Source organism: Bos indicus x Bos taurus, chromosome 13 (genome assembly GCF_003369695.1).
Source record: "Bos indicus x Bos taurus breed Angus x Brahman F1 hybrid chromosome 13, Bos_hybrid_MaternalHap_v2.0, whole genome shotgun sequence".
NCBI classification, from domain to species: Eukaryota; Metazoa; Chordata; class Mammalia; order Artiodactyla; family Bovidae; genus Bos; species Bos indicus x Bos taurus.
Window position 1 is genome coordinate 39,351,767 of NC_040088.1, and position 17,447 is coordinate 39,369,213.

Below are 17,447 nucleotides of genomic sequence, written 5' to 3' on the forward strand. Positions count from 1 at the left end.
CTCTAATTCTTTTCAAACTCTTCAATATAAATGCAAAACACCCCTTAATAAGGTCAAACACATTAGACAATCTATCTATATTTTTCCTCCTGGGAGGGAATGAAGATAAAAACAAATGCAAAAACTCCTGAGTTTACCAAGAAGTCCCTTTTTCTTTATCACTATTTTGACTTCAAAAGATTTTATTATTTTATAGAGAAGAAAAAATAAATGATGGCAAATATAAACAGCATTCAGAAAGATTTTCTTCCCATTTGTATAGTTCTGTAAGAGTGGATTCACAGTTTGGTCATCTTACCTCAAACAGAGACAATCTTCCATTTTGCTTTCAGTCTTCAATTGCTCTGTACATTATATTGGGAACAAACAGTTCCAGGAAATAAAAATATTATCCTCCTTTTTACATCACATAACAGTTTCTAGGGGTTTTTTTTTGCTTGCTCATTTTGCACATTACATTTAGAAAATATGTTATGTTCTTTGCAAAGTTTTTAGTTAGGTTTTCCATTAGGGCTACTGTGGCTCAGATAGTGAAGAATCTGCCTGTAATGCAAGAGACCCAGTTTTCATTCCTGGGTCAGGAAGATCCCCTAGAGGAGGGCATTGCACCCTACTCCAGTATTCTTGCTTGAAGAATTCCATGGACAGAGGACCTTGGCAAGCTACAGTCCATAGGGTCACAAAGAGTCAGACACGACTGAAGCAACCTAACATGCACACAATCCTGGAAATTTACTCACACTCTCTGGACCTCCATTTTACATCACTTTACATAGTGAAAAGATTTGAACTATGCTAGTCTAAATTTGCTTCTATGCACAGAAGTCATAGGTTCTGTATCATTCAATTTCTAAAACAACTCATAAAGTTAACACAACAAATTTTCTTTGGTATCTATTTAAACAATAACTGAGTTTGAATATTAAGGGCCACAAGGTCATGGGAAAGGCTATATTTAAAATTCAGTTCTTCTAGGAAACCAACTCTATTAGAAAACAAAAATAATCAAATTAACAATAATAACAAACATGAGAAGAGCATTTTCTTTTTCACATCTTTCACATTTAAACACTTGGATTACTTGTTCCAAGACAATTATGTTCAAATGTAGGAAATACTGCATAACAGAAAATTATGAGAAGATTACTTAGAATTACACTGGGCGACAGAGGATGAGATGTTTGGATGACATCATCAACCAATGGACATGAGTTTGAGCAAAGTCTGGGAGATAGGGAAGGACAGGGAGGCCTGGTGTGCTGCAGTCCATGGGGTCGCAAAGAGTCAGACACAACTTAGTGACTGAACAGCAACATAAACATCAAGTTTATGAATTCTCAACTACTGGATTGATAAGTTACCAGTTGGCCTAGACTGACTACAACCCAGCTACGGAAATCATACAGAAGTCAGCAGCTGGCAGCAACAGCAGGTGGAACAACCAGTACTTACCTAAGAACAGAGGTTCAAGCTTCCAGACCCCCAAATCACCACCAGAAATTACAGTTATGCATGTACCATAATGACCATGTCTGAGTAAACAAATAACACATGGCATCTTATGGAAAATCAACTTTCTCCCTTCAGATCTATACATGATGATATATATATACACACATACAGTCTGAGGCCACTGGTTCTTCATGTAAGTGTGTAGCATGGGCACATGCCAGGGAGCACAATACCAAGGCCAGTTGAGAGTCACCGATATACACTCACACAACATGAGAATGGCTCCAGCAGAAAGGTAGCACACAGAATTGATAATGTACGAGCAGGTAAGAACTGACTTTTCTCATGTATCATGCTCACCTCCCAGGCTGATACTGCATGCAGTCCAAGCAAAGCTCTGAGCTTGGAATTGCACAACTGAAATCAGTTTGTTTACAAAACTCTCTATAAATCATGCTGACTGGCTCTGGCCCAACTATAGGGCCTGTCCTATTAGAGTTCTCTGATGGCAGGAAACAAGAAGAAACTTGGTTAGCAAGAAAACATGGAATGCTTTGGAAGCACTTAGTGTACCTTAAATAAATGAGAAAGTCAAAACTGACTTCAGAAAGGAAGGGGGACAACTCTTCAACTGTTAGACTCAAGGGCCTTGAGCACTAATGTCCACACAAAAATCTGCACACTAATATTTATAGCAGTTTTATTCAAAATATCCAAAACTTAAAAGCAACCAAGATGTCCTTTAGTAGGTAATGCATAAATAAACCGTGGTCCATCTAGACAATGGATAATTACTTTGTGCTAAAAAGAAATGAGCCATCAAGCCATGAAAAAACATGGAGGAAACTTAAATGCATGTTACTAAGTGAAAGAAGCCAGTTTGAAAAGTCTACGTACTGCATGATTCCAATTCTATGCCATTCTGGAAAAGGCAAAATTATGGAGACAGCAAAAAGATTAGTGGTTGCCAAAGGTTAAAGCAGTAAAGGATGTCCAGGCAGAGCACAGAGGATTTTTAGGACAATGAAAATACTCTGTAAATACCATAGGAACTTCCCTGGCTATGCAGAGGTTAAGACTTTATTTTCCAATGCAGGGGATATGGATTTGATCCCTGGTCGGGAGCTAAGATCCCACATGTCTTGTGGCCAAAAAATCAAAACATACAACAGAAGCTATAGCACAACAAATTTAATAGAGACTTTAAAAATGGTCCACATTAAAAAAATCATTTAAAAAATGAAAGAAAATATCATTGTGGTGACTATATGTCATTATTCATTTGTCCAACCCATAGAATGTATGGGCTTCCCTTGTGGCTCAACTGGTAAAGAATCTGCCTGCAATGCGGGAGACCTAGGTTTGATTCCCGGGTTGGGAAGATCCCCTGGAGAAGGGAAAAGCTACCCACTCCAATATTCTGGCCTGAAGAATTCCATGACAGTCCATGGCGTCGCAAAGAGAGGGACACGAATAAACGACTTTCACTTCACTTCATTTCACTTCATAGACTCTACAACACCAAGAGTGACCTCTGATATAAGCTGTGAACTTTAGGTGACGATGACGTGTCAGTATAAGGTCATCAGTTGTAACAAATGAACCACCTGGTGGGGATGTTGATGATGGGGGAGGGTGTGCATGTTGTGATAGGGGTAGGGTAAGTGGGAAATCTCCATACCTTCCTCTTAATTTTTACTGTGAGTCTAAAACTGCTGTAGAAAAAGCTGAAGTATTTTTTTTAAATAAACATAAATGTAAATGCTAAGGAGAGAATAATTGAAAGAACAAACACAGATTCTTCTTGGGTAAACCAATTTATAAAGGAATGAAATCATTCGATTGGGACACAGAGGAACAATGTGAGCATAAATATAGATTGGGACGTGTGTGTACCTATTTGTTAAGTCCCTGCTGTGTGCACCACTGCGGCAGTTTCCAAGTTTCTACTGCACTTGAACCTGTGCTGGTAATACTGAAAGTCTACAGGCTTCACATATATGACCCCATGAAAAGCAGGGCCACAGAGCAAGGGAGAAAAAAATCCAACTGACATACATATTTATAATAAACTTCAGAGTAGGTATCACCTTTCAGTTATTCAATGGTATTTCTTTGTCTCAGTGAGAAATTCTATTTTTTAACATTGCTATCGTTTCACTGACAATAATCCTGTTGAGATCAATGTGCAAACAGCACAGGAAATTATAGATAGGAACTTTGGATTATGAGTTCACCACACGACAAAAATGAATTTGCTTTCATTTTTTGTACAGTCTATTTCTAGATATTTTTACCAATTGTTGCTGAAATGGTTATGAGAGTAGAATTGGTAATGCAGTGAAACGCAAATTTACCTAAAGTTTATGGGCATTGCTGTTAGTATCATTTACATTTCTGAGATCAAATTTGGCTCAATAATATTTTTTTAAAACCACAAAAATAGACACTTTGCATGCTTTGTAAAACTAATACTCAAAATGTTACGCCATTTTTTTTTTTTTTTTGTCCCACCACATGTAATCTGATTCTCTTACAGTGAATGAGACAGTCTGACCAGACCCATATTGGAGGAATGTAATTATTTATACGATATTAAGGAAGCCCTACTTAAAACGACAAACAGAATATGGCTACAGAAGGAGCATTCCAGTTTGTGATAGAGCCCCCTTGACAAAATTGACAAATTGAATCTTCATTAAAGCAAGACAAATTATTTAGCTAACACAAATAAGTTCAATTTAAGTAGAACTCCACAGAAACTCACACACATCACATTATACTTTTAGAATTTATCAGTGTGTTCTAATTTTAGTAAACATTGGCTCTGAATTAGAAAGGAGAACCTACCATTTGGGGAAACCTAGGAGAAGGCAATGGCACCCCACTCCAGTACTCTTGCCTGGAAAATTCCATGGACGGAGTAACCTGGTAGGCTGCAGTCCATGGGGTCGCAAAGAGTCAGACACGACTGAGTGACTTCACTTTGTCTTTTCACTTTCATGCATTGGAGGAGGAAATGGCAACCCACTCCAGTGTTCTTGCCTGGAGAATCCCAGGGACAGAGGAGCCTGGTGGGCTGCCGTCTATGGGGTCGCACAGAGTCCGACACGACTGAAGCAACTTAGCAGCAGCAGCAGCAGTTAACCTTTGGATGTTCAGGAGCAAATAACATACAATCCTGCTTTCAAAGTGTGGATAGAACAAATAAGTACACAAGCTGTCATAATTATTAAGTTAATTTCCGGAGGGACAAATAAACAAAGTTTTGCCCAGGTCTGTAACATCTAATATGGACCAAGAAGTCACTCTCTCATTACCACTCAAGCATAAGCCCCTATGAACAGGAAGCATCTCTGTGCTTCTCACCAACCTCATCCAAGTATCTTAACTTTGTATGCAGCACATAATAAATACCAGCTTAATAGACAACAATGTAGAATCAATGGTAAATAGTCATAGATTGGATGTGGGCATCAAGTGGCAGGAAGGAGGGGCTGGGAGGATTTGAGAATGACACAAGCTTCCCATCCTAGGCAAGAATTCTCCCCACACCTTCAGGGACCTCAAACCTCAAACTGGAAAATCACAAGTGCTCACTACTCACCGAGGCTTCCTAATTCATCGTTGGGCTAGAACAGATATGTTCCTTAAAGTTTTTGATCCATCGTCTCTCATTGTTATGATTCTTCTTAAACAATTCTCCTGTAGAAACAGACACAAAAATATCTGCTTTCACCCTCTCCTCCTTCCTGTGTATGTGTGCCCAGTCATGTTTGATTTTTGCAACTTTATGGACTATATGTAGCCTTGCAGTCTCCTCTATTCTTGGTATTTTCCAGGCAAAAATACCAGAGTGGGTTGCCATTCCCTCTCCCGGAGATCTTTCCAACCCAGGGATCCAACCCATGTCTCCTGCATTGACAGGTAGATTCTTTACCACTGAGCCACCAGGGAAGCCTTCTCTTCCATTAGTGTTAAATATTTTGAAAGCTAATTATCCTTTATCACCAGTTTTTTCTTCTTAAGAAAAAGAACTGACTCACTGGAAAAGACCCCAATGCTGGGAAAGATTGAAGGTGGGAGGAGAAGGGGATGACAGAGGATGAGATGGTTGGATGGCATAACCAACTTGATGGACGTGAGTTTGAGTAGGCTGCAGGATGTTGGTGATGGACAGGGAGGCTTGGCTTGCTACAAATCCATGGGGTCGCAAAGAGTCGGATACGACTGAGAGACTGAACTGAACTGAATCTAACACATCCCAGTTTTCTTTACGTATACTGTATCTTTCTAAATCTCTTTCCATTAGTTTTTTTTTTTTTAATTTGAAGGCACCACATTCTATTAGTCATCTAAGTTTAAAGCCTTGCAGTTATTTTAATTTCTGTTCTCAGCATGGACATAAATTATTCTCCAAATTATCTTAATTATGTCCCCACGTGCCTCTCATGCTCTCATCCTGTAGTACAGGGCTTGAGATTTCATGTAAATCCACTCTGTTCTCACTGGCTGTTCTCATCAAGTTTATTTTTTCTTGGCAGGTTACTATGCCCAAGCATCCTCTTTCTTGAATAGTCTTCATTAATAGCTGACATGAGTGGTGCCCACGACTATTACCAGGTACACGTGGCTGAATTATGGCCATGCAAGGAGAGATTATGACAACCGTACCACTCTGGAATCACAGGGGGATTTCCCCACTTGGTGACGTTAGCCGAACCTGAATTTGGCTATGCAAGGGTGCGTTATATTTGTGGGAGCAGAGGTTGAAAAGACTACAGGGATAACATTCCCAAATGACTTCCCATGATAAGATACAAAAATGACATCCAAAGAGAAAAACAAATGCTGTATAGTAACACATATATGGGGGATCTAGGAAAAAGGTGCTGATGAACCTATTTGTGAGGAAGGAATGGAAAGGCAGATGTAGAGAATAAACTTGCGGACACAGCAGGGGAAGGAGAGGGTGAGATGAGCTGAGAAGGCAGCATCGACATATATACACCACCATGTATAAACCAGATAGCTAGTGGGAAGCTGCTGTATAACACAGGAGCCCAGTCTGGTGCTCTGTGATGACCTAGTAGGGAGGGATGGCAGGAGCTTGGGTGGGAGTGAGGCTGAGGAGGGAGGGGATATATATATATATATATATATATAGCCATGACTGACTTGGGTGGTTATAGCCTGACTCTGATGCTGGGAGGGATTGGGGGCAGGAGGAAAAGGGGACGACAGAGGATTCAATGGCTGGATGGCATCACTGACTCGAAGGACGTGAGTCTGAGTGAACTCCGGGAGTTGGTGATGGACAGGGAGGCCTGGCGTGCTTCGATTCATGGGATTGCAAAGAGTCAGACACGACTGAGCGACTGAACTGAACTGAACTGAGCCATGCCTGATTTGGGTGGTTACATGACAGAAACCAACACAACATTGTAAAGCAATTATCCTCCAACTAAAAAATAAATTTAAATAGAGTTTAAGAAAAAGAAATTGAATTCATGTGGAAACATGGGATATATTAAAATGTAAATAAAATATTTGTGTCTGTGTGCTGTCACTCAGTCGTGTCCGACTCTGCAACCTCACAGACTAGCCCACCAGGCTCCTCTGTTCATGGAATTTTCCAGGCAAGAATACTGCCGTGGGTTGCCGTTTCCTTCTGCAGGGCATCTTCCCGACCCAGGGATCAAATCTGCGTCTCCTGGGTCTCCTGCATTGGCAGGAGAATTCTTTTCCCCTGTACCACCTGGGAAGCCCTAAATAAAGTATTTTTAAAAGTTTAAATGTAGTTTTAAAACTACAGAAGGAAAAAGGAAAAAAGATATCCTTGTTCAACACTTGAAAACTTCTTTTTTCAATATCTGAAGGATGTATAATCTGGGATGTGAGAAAAGGAACAGTGTACCCTGGGTCCCTCTGTGGGGCCAGAGGACCAGTGGGACTGGTTCACCCTTGATGTGATGCACTGCGGCCAAGTGGATAGAAGAGTGAACAAACCCGCAGAGAGAGTTTAGTGCTATCTGATAAAGTGTGGCTTTGTGGGCACTTTTCTCTCCAAACAGCAGGATTATAGAAAATAACAGGCTGCAGCATGTTTCTTTCCTAGAGGTGCCAAAAATAGTTCCTTTGTCATCAGTCTTCCTGGAGCTAAAAAGCGAGTCCCCATAGAAATGAGAAGCAACGCAAAGCCTGTCTGGATTCTCCTGGCAGGAACATAGTTTAGGGCAAACGAACCGTCTCTGCCGCTGATCTACGCTACAGGCAAGATGGGCAGAGGGTGAATTCAGAATAACCCCTTCCTTAGCAAAGACAAAAAGGCAAAAACAAAGAAAAAGAAGAACTTGAAATGAAAGGAATAAGGCAACACTGGCTCTCCCCGCTGCCCTTTCCTTCCATCCTAAACACAGAGAGTGTTTCATTCCCCTGCAGGTCTGGTTTGCTTCCCACTTGCCCACAAGTCTGAGATAGAATCAGAACAATTTAAACAATGTCCTCCAGCAGCGGATCAATGGAATTAGTGAATTTTAAATGTTAATGCATTCCATTCCTGGCAATGGAAAGTCATTCCAGTTGTTCAATTTTTTTTATCCTCCACTTAGATGAACCAAAAGATGGAAAACCTGTCTAACATAGAATGGATCTTCTGTAGAGGCTTAAAAATGAAAATAAGATATAAAAAGAAAAATTTGCTCATGAAGAAAAATCAATTTCTTCGATGGCTTTTGGTGCCAGCATTTTTTTTTTCCCAGCAAACGTACAAGATTGTTGTCTGTGAGAAGGGAGTGGCCAGATGACTCGAGCAGGAAGAAAATCTCTAGACTTTTATTCTGACTGCATTTCTTATTTCATGCATTCCTCTGCCTTTTCTTGCGTTTCCTTTAGAAAGGATTAAAGGGTCAAGGTCTTGAACATGTGTTGGCTTCTTTCTTTTCAAGAACCCAGACAGGTGGGAACTCCACCATCTGGGAGCTCCCCAGCTGCACCCCCTGTTCGCTGGAGGAAAAGGGAGAGGAAGGGGTTTCATTGTTTTACTCAAAAAAGAAACATCCCCCTCCCCCATTTATATTTTATTGTTGGGACAAATCATGTAAAAATTAACATTATTATTAACTTTGCCCTTGTCCATTCCACATTGGCCGGGGCTCCCTCAATGAATAGTGGCCAGTCTCTAAGAGTAAGCATTCTGGGAGAGAGGGCGAGACAGAGAGACACAGAGAGAGACAGAGAAAGAGAGACAGAAAGAGAAAGGGAGAGAGAGATGACTGCCCTCTAGGAGCTGGTGTCAGAAATCACTCAGTACCATCCCAGCTTCATCGTTTTCATCCAAAGCCCAGATCATATTCAAGAAAAAGGGAATCAGATCCCAACTCTTGATGGAAAGACGATCAAAGAACTGGCCGACATGTTTGAATGCAGCACAGCAGAGGTGAAAAGCTACTTGAAAGTGAGAACATTTGAAAATGGAACAGCATCCCAACATATCATCACACACCTTGTGGTATTTTGTTTCACCCAAAGTTGGTTTCCTGGAATTTCTTCAGGGGTAGGATCATGACCACTTAAGATTTGGTAGAATAATTATTTTCTGCCCATTTCCAAACATTCCAATTCCAATATATCTTAGTCTAAAGAACTGACCATGGCTGCTGTTCTGGAAGCGAGAACATGAGTGGACAGATGGTGGTGGGGATTCTAAGTGACGCCGGCATCCCGCCTCCTCTCTGAGGCCTAAGAAGGACAGTCAGCCCCTCCCTGGGTCAGCTAGAAGCCAGCTCCACGGAGGATCTGGAAACTCTCGACGCGAACTTTCCAAATCTGGATGCTTTACAAGAAATGTGGTAGAGGTACTGCCTGTGTTTCAAATATAGAAATTCAAATTAGAGATACCTATCCCAACCATAAATGTTCTGCTGTGTTGTGCTCTGTCGTGTCCCACTCTTCATGACTCCATGGACAGGGGGCTCCTCTGCCCATGGAATTTTTCAGGCAAGAATACCTGAGTGGATTGCCATTAAACACTTTCAAACTATAGTTCAGACCCTAGTACACAGACTTTTTCCCAGATTTTGTAACCAAACATACACAACTTATTTCTACTCCTGGAAGTCTCTAGCTTTACATGGATATGTACATGTATCCTTGTGCTATTGTTTTAAGGAACGGGGTTTCCCCAGAGTCTGGTCTTTATTTAATTTGGAATTAGGAACACAAGTGGATGTTTAAGAATGGTAATGCTGACTCATGAGTCGTGGTTTACAGGGAGCTGTCTGTAGTTCTCACTGTACCAACTATGCCCCCAGGATTAAAAACAACAAAATCAAATTCCTTTCAAGGTACCATGTAGACATATTCCCTCACTGAAAGGCTATTTATCAAACACCATTGAATCCCAAACCAGGAGTGCAGTCTAAGAGTTGTTGTTATTGTTGTTGTTGTTTAGCCACTAAGTTGTATCTGACTCTTTTGTGACCCCACGGATTGTAGCCCGCCAGGGTCCTCTATCTGTGGGATTTTCCCAAGAGTAGTGGAATGGGTTGCCATCTTCTCCTCCAGCAGATCTTCCTGACCCAGGGATTGAGACTTCGTGTCTCCTGCACTGCAGGCGGATTCTTTAGGAGCCACCTGGGAAGTCTAGCAGTGGAAACCAGTGAATTGATCCTTATAATACTGGATCCTGATAGTTGATGGAGGAGGCATGTCTGTGAATCAAGGAAGATTTCACAAAGGGCATAATGTCTAAGCTTAAAATGTAGATCACCAGATTGGAAAGGTACAGCTTACTCAAGGACTGTCAGAGGACTGCTGCTTTATCAACAAAGTTCATGTGGTAATCTAAGTCACTTGTGATCATTTCAGCAATTCAGCAAGTTAACCATCATTTAAGGATGTAGTTCATGGCCCCTTGGACTTCCCTGATAGCTCAGTTGGTAAAGAATCTGCCTGCAATGCAGGAGACCCCAGTTCGATTCTTGAGTTGGGAAGATCCCCTGGAGAAAGATAGGCTACCCACTCCAATATTCTGGCCTGGAGATTTCCATGGACTGTATAGTCCATGGGGTCACAAAGAGTCAGACATGACTGACTTTCACTTCACTTCATGGCCCCTCAAACAATCATAAAAGAGCAAAGATCACTGATAATAGGTCATCATAGCAAATATGATAATGATGAAAAAGTTTGAAGTATATCTGGAATTACAAAATACCAGGCTTCGCTAGTAGCTCAGCTGGTAAAGAATCTGCCTGCAATGCAAGAGACCCTGGTTTGATTCCTGGGTGGGGAAGATCCACTGGAGAAGGAAACAGCTACCACTCCAGTATTCTGGCCTGGAGAATTCCATGGACTGTATAGTCCATGTGGTAGCAAAGAGTCAGACACGAATGAATGACTCTCACAAATGCAACAGAGACACGAAGGGAACAGATGCTCTTGGGAGAATGGTGCTGATTACTTGCTGGATGCAGAGTTGTCACCAACCCTCAATTTGTGGGGGAAAAAAAAAAAAAGGCAATATCTGCAAAGTACAGTCAAAGAAACACTACCTGTGTTTTTCTTTATGCAGAAAATGCATGGATTCTTTTTTTAAATATTATTGATGCAGAGTTGATTTACAATGTTGTGCTATTTCTGCTGTACAGCAAAGTGATTCAGTTATAAATACATATATATTTTTTTTTCATATCCTTTTCCATTATGGTTTTTCACAAAATATTGAATATAGTTCCCCATGCTATACGGTAGGACTTTGTTGTTTATTTATTCTATATATAATAGTTAGAAAATGCATGGATTCAGAAAGGAAAGAGCTATGTAGGACTCCTAAGTTTCTTTGCCAACTAATTTTAACCTTTAAAAAGTATTTGCTTTACTTCAATGCACGACTCAAAGTTTTCACCTTCTATCTCATCAGGCCATTTTTTGCACCTGCCCCTGGGATTTTTTTATTATTATTCTTTTACTTCCTAAGTAAGACTGACAGATAGAATTCTCAGGTATCTGCTCAAGATGCCTTTTGATTGCAACTACCATCTTTGAGTCACTTGAGTGGAACACAGATGAACAGATGAATAAGCAGCCCTAGGATTGAGTGACATTTAATAAAAAATACTATTTGTTTAACCTTATTGTGATGTTTTCTGAATCATAAAAATACTGAGCATTCTGGTGGCTGCCAGGCGCTATTATCTGCTACTTGATTTTAAGTGACAGCTGTGGGATTTTGATGGATATTAATGTTTTCTGTTTCTTTTTTTATACAACACAAAGTAAAAGGGCTCAGATTGTTGGCATCACTGAGTATTCTAGGAATGAAATATTAAATGATTTTAGGAGAAATGTGACTTTTATGTTGGGAAGCATGACACATTCTAAACCTGTCTGTCACTGTAATCAGTCCCCTGACGTGAACGTAGCAGGGCTGTGCACACTGTCGCTTTCCATCTCAAGCATAATGCTTCAGGTGAAAACAGAAGGCAGCAGGCTTGTCAGGGGAAAGACAGTGCCTTCTGGAAAGATGTTTGCTGTAATATTTGAATTTGCTTTGCAAGGCTGTGCACCCCCTTGGCTAATCTAGAGGGTATTTTGGCAAGACTGTCACCTGAAGTGTATGACTAATCCGGATTCTGCCTCAATAGACAGGGGACGATTAACCTGCTCAATAAATATTCATTTATTCATGGGTAAGCAGCTCCCTGGATCACCACTCTCTTCTGCTTTCTAATGTTCTCAATATACTACACCATCCAAAAGCTCCATTTCAGCTTATGTTTTCATTTTATTTTCCCGACACTGATTTCCCAGGACCTCCTCCTTCCTCAGGAAGGCAGGGCTTGTTTATGAGCAGGAAGGTATTTCCACCTGAGCAATACTTGGGCATGACTAGTGTTCCCTAAACGCAGCATCTTGACTGTCTGACTTCACCTTTTATCAATGCCCATCACCCAGGCCACTGAGATGTGTACCTCTGCTGAATATTCCCTTGCTTACCTGCTTCCTCTAGACAGAGAGGTTTTTTTTTTCTTCCTTTAATTGCAGTATAATTTTTGTGTTAATTTCAAGCGAAAAGCAAAGTGATTCAGTTATACAAATATTTCTTTTTCAGATTCTTTTCCATTATAGTTTATTACAATATAGTGAATATAGTTCCCTGTGCTCTACAGTAGGTCCTTGCTGGTTATCTATTTTATACATAGTAGTATGTATCAGAGAAGGCAATGGCACCCCACTCCAGTACTCTTGCCTGGAAAATCCCATGGACGGAGGAGCCTGGTAGGCTGCAATCCATGAGGTTGCTAAGAGTCGGGCATGACTGAGTGACTTCACTTTCACTTTTCATTTTCATGCATTGGAGAAGGAAATGACAACCCACTCCAGTGTTCTTGCCTGGAGAATCCCAGGGACGGGGGAGCCTGGTGGGCTGCCGTCTATGGGGTCACACAGAGTCAGACACGACTGAATCGACTTAGCAGTAGCAGCAACAGTATGTATCTGTCCATTCCAAACTTCTAATTTATCCCTCCTCCCTCTTCCCTTTTGGTTACCCTAAGTTTGCTTTCCATGTCTGTGAGTTTATTTCTGATTTGTATATAAGCTCATTTAAACAATTTTTTTTAGATTCCACAGGTGAGTGATATCATATGATATTTGTCTTTATCTGACTTACTTCACTTAGTCTGCAATCTCTAGGTCCATCCATGTTGATGCAAATGGTATTACTTCATTCTTTGTATGGCTGAGTAGTATGCCATTGTGTATATGTACCACAACTTCTTTATCCGTTCCTCTGTTGATAGACACTTTAGTTGATTCCATGTCTTTGCTGTTGTAAATGGTTCTGCAATGGACATTAGGGTGCATGTGTCTTTCCAAGTTAGCAGTTTTGGTTGTTTTGTTTTGATATATACTCAGGGGTGGAATCACCAGGTCATATGGAAGTTCTATTTTTAGTTTTCAAAGAAACTCCATGTTGCTCTCCATAGTCAGCCAGCTTTCACTACCTTATACAGCTAGAATCTATCCTCCAAACTTTCATCCAATAGTCTTCTGTTTCCATTATGATGCAAATTAGGAAACAAAGCAGTCTCTGGGGATTGACAGACCAAGGGTCTCTCAAGCCAGTAAAGCGTGAAGCTCTCAGCTCAGTTTTTGTGACATAAGGGAGGCTGGCTATCCCCCATGTAGCGGAGGTTGCTGGGGAGAAAAGCACCTATTGCTCTCATCAGTTTTTATTTACTGATTTTCTCTTAGGAACTATGTAAAAATGTGGAGTTAAAATTTAAAGTGAAGGGTTCTCCATTAATAAAAATTAAATACAGAAAATGAAAAAGAAATTTGCAGCTACATAGTGGAGAAATAAACTCACATCTTGCTTAATACATGCATATATGTTTTCAAACAGATTCGATAGATTTTGCTTCTGAATTCTGTAAAGTGTTAAGGTTGTACCTCACTCAATAGAGGTTCATAGATTGATAAGATGTCCAATTTTTACATTGTTTTGCCTGTAATATAAAAACATTTCAATGCAACACAGCCTATTGCTGCTGCTGCTGCTGCTAAGTCACTTCAGTTGTGTCCGACTCTGTGTGACCCCATAGACAGCAGCCCATCAGGCTCCCCCGTCCCTGGGATTCTCCAGGCAAGAGTACTGGAGTGGGGTGTCATTGCCTTCTCTGAGCCTATTGCTAAATGGCACCAAATAATCCTTTTGTGAAGTTAATGTTATTTAATCTGAAGACTAGATAAATTTAATAAAATAATCCTGAAAAGCAATCTCAGCACTATCACTACCACCACGTGAAATTCTGTGCAGCATGGTAGCTCGAGGACACAATGGCGTTGTGAAATCACACGCGATTCCCTTCGGCCACTGATCTGCTTCACAAGCAATAATTAAAAGATGAGGAAATTCCATCTGTCGTCACTGGTCTGGCATGTCCCGGGTCCCACCCTGAGGTTTTAGGCTCTGCACAACACTGAGTCATACACAGGATCCAGGACTGGAACCTCCTATATGAATTTTAAGGTATTAAAAAGATTTACCTATGAGTTAATTGTAAGGAGCTCTTTTAAATTTAGATGGAATCTCAGAGCCATTAGCAACATCATCTTTTTGCCCACTATATTCAGTGAATGCTAGAATAGCACATGAAGTGTCCAGAGAGGAGGCAAAGGGCAGAGTCATACAAATGATCTATGCCAAAGCTTTGGAGTCACAGTAATAACTTTTCAGTCTTACCAAACTTGCTCTGGAAAGAGTATGAAACCAAAAATATAAGCAATTGGGCAAAGCTATTGAAGGCAAGTAAGATCAGATCTGTATTTTTGGAAGATGGTAACTGGATTTTTTTTTTTTCTTCTGCACTCAGTGGTCTGGACTTTTTTCCCTAATCACCTTCCTCACAGCCCTTAAACTAAAGGGCTTGCCACCTTGCCTATCTTCCAAACAAGTATATTAATATCATCTTGTCCCTTCCTTCTGGTTCATATTTTTTTTCCTGGGAATTACCTTTCTTCAGATCTTAATATTCCATGAACTCTCCACTCTTCGCTGAGATTAGAGTTCACTCAAACACAAATGCATGATTAGAAAGCAACTTTCCATTTAGATCTCTCCTCCTTGGGCAGAAGATACCTAAGATTTCAGGGCCATCAGGCTGTTGATCAAAAGCACACATTTTCTTTTGTATAAATTTAGTTCAATTCTTTTGTTCTTAAAATCATATTCCCTGAGAAATTGTAAACAAAGTTATACTAAACCCACTTCTCCCCATTGGCACATACATTTTAACCTAAGTGGCTAGCACCAGAACCTTTTAGCGGCTCTGTTTATAAATTGTTGGAAGAAGGACCAAGACTAATTTTTTATATTTTCTTTTTTTTATTTTTTAAACTATGAAAGTATGATAACACATTTACAGGAGACTTGGAAAATATAGAACAAGGTTACAAATAGTTCCACTTAATTCTACTACAATTATTTTTTAAATAGATAAATTAAGATTTTTAGTTGAAGTTTCTATATCAAACTCTCAAAAATTATTAGAATGAATATACAGAAAAGGAGAAGGATATAGTAGACCTGAAAAGCACTATGAACCTATTCAACATAATCAAGATTTATACAATTTTTAAACACAGTAGAATACAAATTATATTCAAGTTTCCATAGACTATAAACTCAGAAACACTAGAACATATCCAGGGACATAAAACAAGATGAAAAAATTTTATGGCAACCAAGACTATTTTAATAAACAATTTCAGGAACACAAAAATTCAGGGAATAACATAGTTTACAAATACAAAACTATACTCATATATTCTGCTAGTCAACACTCAGTTTATTTCCTTTTTTTTTTTCACTATTTTAACACTTCTGAATCACTTTATTGACTGATAAAAATTCTTCTTCTGTGAATTGCTCTTCTTATTCTTCACTTTTTCCCCTCTTTCCTGTTCTTTTTCTAAGAACTGTGTTAGAGAACTTCAAATAGTTTGACTGCTAGTTTTATTTAGAGATTACATGCACTGTCAATCTATTGATTCTTCCCATTTGTGGCTTGTTATTTGGGGACATTTAATCAAATATTTAATATATTGCTGTTGTTGTTCAGTCACTCGGTCGTGTCTGACTCTTTGTGACCCTGTGGACTATAGCCTGCCAGGCTCCTCTATCCATATGGGACTTCCCAGGCAAGAATACTGGAGTGGGTTGACATTTCCTTCTCCAGGGTATCTTCCTGACCCAGGGATTGAACCCGCATCTCTTCCATCTCCTGCATTGGCAGGTGGGTTCTTTACCATCTGAGCCACCAGGGAAGCCCATTTAATATATTAACTTTTGTTTATTGATAAATTGACTGCATTCATTTTTTTTTTCCTTTACAGTTGGTTTAAGTAATTGTTTTTTCCCTTCTGGACATAAAGAGATTTTTATATTTTTCTTCTACATTTTTAAAGTTTTGCTTTTTTACATCCAGTTCCACATAAAGTACGATTTATTTCCTAATATCATTTACTTTTTGCACATGGGTATCTGATTTCCAGTAACATTTCTTGAATGAGAAGAAGATCTTTTTTTAATCCACAAGAATACCTAACAAATTCTCTCACAGAATCTGATGTTAACTGAATTAAGTTAATTTTGATTAAATTAATTGGCTTGGTGTTTATGGGAAAGCCTTACAACTCTTCACTGGGCCCCAAGAGTACAAGGCAGGTGCTCTGAGGTGTAACCCTGGGACTAACTACATCTCCAGCCTCCCTGTAGGCCTACAAATTCTCAAAGGCTTGTGTCCCTGAGTCAGTAAAACTCAGAATAAAGTTTTTCTAAGCGTACATAAAAGTTATGGGGAAAACACCACTTTGTTGCCATGACTGACATTTCAGGTACAGGCTAGAACATTGGCAGAGTCCACCTTGTTTAATATTCGTCCACAAATCAGATGGTAGTAGGATTTCACAAAATATTTATTAAGAGAAAGAGTAAGTTTAGCTGATCTAATTTCTGACTGTTGACTCTTGGCAGTCTAAACAATTATATTAGTCAAGCTTTCCTAGTTACTCAATAGGGAACAAAAAAGATTAAAAAATATTTTAAGTAAAAGCTGAAGGAAACATCTCTTCAGGAGGGTAAAATATCCAAGACAGACATTTCTAAGGCACAAAATTCATACAAGAGTAGTGAACATCACACCAGAGCTCGTAGACAATAGGACGTGCTAAGATTTTGACATTCTCAAGCAACTTGAGGCTTTCTGGAACAAATATAATAGAATGTGACTTTATAATGAACTGGTGCCTGGGTCTCGGTGACCCAGACATTCTGAAAAAAAGAAAAGGGAAATACATCTTCTTTTCCCTTCATGTGACCTGAGGTCACTACAGTATTGAACTCCTTTTGTTGAGTGCTTAGCCTGGTATATTTTGTAAGGAACCTTATCTGTTGGTCACCCAGACACAGAAAAAGTATAATTTAGGTG

The 17,447-nt window shown here is 39.7% G+C and overlaps 1 long non-coding RNA gene across 1 annotated transcript in view; it reads right to left on the reverse strand.

Moving 5' to 3' along the window:
* The window catches only part of LOC113903399, a 49,827-nt gene that overhangs the window by 28,712 nt on the left and 3,668 nt on the right, over window positions 1-17,447 (reverse strand). Inside the window, exon 2 of the long non-coding RNA XR_003514098.1 lies at window positions 5,060-5,157. This is a non-coding gene — a long non-coding RNA (uncharacterized LOC113903399). The remainder of the gene's footprint in view (window positions 1-5,059; window positions 5,158-17,447) is intronic.